The 3,250-nt window shown below is 54.1% G+C and overlaps 1 protein-coding gene across 1 annotated transcript in view; it reads left to right on the forward strand.

Annotated features, from left to right (window-relative positions):
- Positions 1–3,250, forward strand: part of spega (striated muscle enriched protein kinase a) — a 149,400-nt gene that overhangs the window by 35,070 nt on the left and 111,080 nt on the right. The gene's annotated exons all lie outside the window — the stretch shown is intronic.

The raw sequence follows: 3,250 nt of genomic DNA on the forward strand, positions 1-3,250 counted from the left end.
GGGGAGAGAGGGGGGAGTGGGGACAGAGGTGGGGAGTGGGGAGAGAGGGGTGGAGTGGGGAGAGAGGGGTGGAGAGAGAGGGGTAGAAAGGAGGAGGAGTGGGAGAGATGGGTGGAGAGAGATGGGTAGAAAGGAGGAAGGGTGGGAGAGAGGGGCGGAGAGATGGGGTGGAGGAGGGGCAGTGGGGGAGAGGGGGGCCGAGAGGGCAGGGGTGGGAAAGAGGGGTGGAGAGAGGGTGAGGAGAGAGGGGGGCAGAGACATAGAGAGAGGGTGGGCAGAGGCATAGAGAGAAGGGGATCAGAGACATAGAGAGAGAGGGGGAGAGAGAGAGAGGGAAGAGAGGGGTGTGGGGGCAGTGGGGAAAATGGGTGGGAGAGAGAGAAAGAGAGGGGAAAGAAAGAAGGAGGAGGAGAGACAGGGAGAGAGAGAGAAGGATGGCGGGTGGAGAGAGAGAGAGAGGAGGGTGAAAGGGAGTGAGGAGGAAAAAGAGAGGGTGGAGGGAGAGACAGAGGGGGAGGTGAGGAGAGGTGAGGAGAGGTGGGGAGAGAGGGTGGGCAGAGAGTGAGGGGGAGAGACAAAATGGGAGTAATGGAAAGAGGGAGGTTGGTAGTGAGGAGGGCAGGAGAGCGAGAGTGGGACAGCAGGGGGAGAGAGAGGGAGAGAGAGTGGGACAGCAGGGGGAGAGAGAGAGTGGGACAGCGGGGGGAGAGAGAGGGAGAGAAGGAGGATAGGGGAGAAGAGGAGAGAGAAAGAGAGGAGGGAGAGAGAGGAAAGACAGAGAGGAGGAAAGAAAGAGGGAGAGAGGGAGGGACAGAGGGGAGACAGACAAAGACAGAGGGGGAAGATGGAGAGAGAGAGAAAGAAATGAGACAAGATCACTTTCAGACAAACACCATTCTGAAGGGGCTCGACTGGGTTGTCCCTGAGCGGTTGTGTCCCCCTGGGGGGTGGGGGGGAGGGTGTGAGTGGATATCTAGAACACTGGAGAGGGGTGGGGAACAGACTCAGGATGAGGGTCAATTGTTTGGGACTGAGATGAGGAGGAATTACTTCACTAGGAGTAGGATGTTCCTGGATACAGAGGATTGCAGAATTGAATGTATTGAAGGCTGTGACAGACAGAATCTGGGAATACAGTCACTTCCACATCCATAGTCAGACACTGGGAAGTGCAGGGATAGTCAGGAACGGCAGGAGAGTTTTTCTAAAAACTATTACCAAACGGTTTGACCTGTTGATGGATGGAGTGTCTTTACCTGGAGAATGTGACACTTATTATCCTGAGAGGATGCAGGAACACTGTGAGGGAACATTAAGGAAATGTAGCCTGTTAGACCACCGAATCCCTATCCCCACCATCATCCTAACGGATCCAGCCTCTCTTCAGATGAGATAACAAGGTGTAGAGCTGGATGAACACAGCAGGCCAAGCAGCATCATAGGAGCAGGAAAGCTGACGTTTCGGGCCTAGACAGTCCTGCCATCCCAGGAATCATCATGGGAAACCTTTGTTGCTCTCCCTCTTTACAAGGAAATCCTTCCTCAGTCGGGGTGAGCAGGAAGGGAGCCAAACTCCAGGAATGAGTGAATGAGACCCAGCCATGATTTCTCTGTGACAGGTTAAAACTCAGGGAGAAAATGGGATAATGATAGCTTTTCCTGAATTCTCCTTGTGCCACTACAGGAATTTGCAGCCTTTGATTTGGGATTGTCGCTCCTAAATACCTAATGAGCCAGTGATCAGCCCCATACGTTTTCAGTTTTAAATCTGGTTCACACACCACAGATTCCAACCTGTGATTACTCGTTCCCAATACACATACTCCCAGTCAGGTACTCGGCCAATTATACCTTACTGAATGCTTAATTATCCTGACGTTAATTTGATCTCATGGATCTCAGCCACAGCTTGCGAGGTTCCTGATGGGATCGGTCAACTCACTTTGAGTAACACCAACATTATGGGCTCAATTCCCACTCACACTGACCCTCAGGTTAAACCACCACCCGCGGCCGGCGAAACCTTACCTTTACTCGATAATAGTGAAACCTCACTCCTCCATTCCACCCCCGATCTTCAAAGCCCACATTTTCTCCACTCTCCTTGCACCCTTCACCCCCTCCAAACCCAACTCCTGGCACCAGGAGTAACCAGGGGCCGAAACGTGCCTGTTCTGCCTGCTGGGCCAGCCCCAAGGGAGGGGGAAGGGTTGAGGGTGGGGGTGGGGCTGGAGGTAGGTGGACACCCCCCCCCCTCTCCGGTTGAGCCAATGCTCCAGTGCATTCACAATGTGGGACAGTCCTTTCTAATGGGTCAGGGGGTTAGATTGGAGTATAGGGGTTAGAGAGAGGGGTGGGGGTTAGAGAGGGGTGTTGGGGTTAGATTGGAGTATAGGAATTAGAGAGGAGGGTGGGGGTTAGATTGGAGTATAGGGGTTAGAGAGGGGAGTGAGGGTTAGATTGGAGTATTGGGGTTAGAGAGGTGGGTGGGGGTTAGAGAGGGAGATGGGGGTTACAGACGTGAGTGGGGGTTACAGACGGGAGTGGGGGTTAGAGAGGGGTGATGGGGTTGGACAGCGGGATGGGGTTAGAAAGGGCTGTAGGGTTAAACAGACGGATGAGGGTTAGAGAGGAGGATGGGGTTTGAGAGGGGATGGGGGTTAAAGAGGGGATGGGGGTTAGAGAGGAGGATGGGGGTTAGAGAGTGGAATGCGGGTTACAGAGGGGTTTTTGGGTTAGAGAGGGGGATGGGGGTTACAGAGGGTTTTAGGGGTTAGAGTGGGGGATGGGATTAGAGACAGGCATGTGAATTACAGATGGGGATGGGGGTTAGAGAGGGGTATGGGGTTTACAGAGGGGGATGGGGGTTAGAAAGGGTGTTGGGTGTTAGAGTTGGAGATGGGGTCAAAGAGGCAGATGGGGGTTACAGAGGGCGATGGGGGTTAGAGAGGGGAATGGGGGTTAGAGAGGGGAATGGAAGTTAGACAGGAGGATGGAGGTTAGAGAGGGGAATGGGGGTTAGAGAGGGTGTTGGGGGTTAGAGTGGGAGATGGGGTCAAAGAGGAGGATGGGGATTAGAGGGGGGATGGGGTTTAGAGAGGGGAATGGGGGTAAGAGAGGGGAATGGGAGTTAGAGAGGAGGGTGGGGGTTACAGAGGGGGATGGTGTTTAGAGAGGGTGTTGGGGGTTAGAGTGGGAGATGGGGTCAAAGAGGCGGATGGGGGTTAGAGAGGCGGATGGGGGTTAGAGA

This window comes from Rhincodon typus, chromosome 7 (genome assembly GCF_021869965.1).
Source record: "Rhincodon typus isolate 14 chromosome 7, sRhiTyp1.1, whole genome shotgun sequence".
NCBI classification, from domain to species: domain Eukaryota; kingdom Metazoa; phylum Chordata; class Chondrichthyes; order Orectolobiformes; family Rhincodontidae; genus Rhincodon; species Rhincodon typus.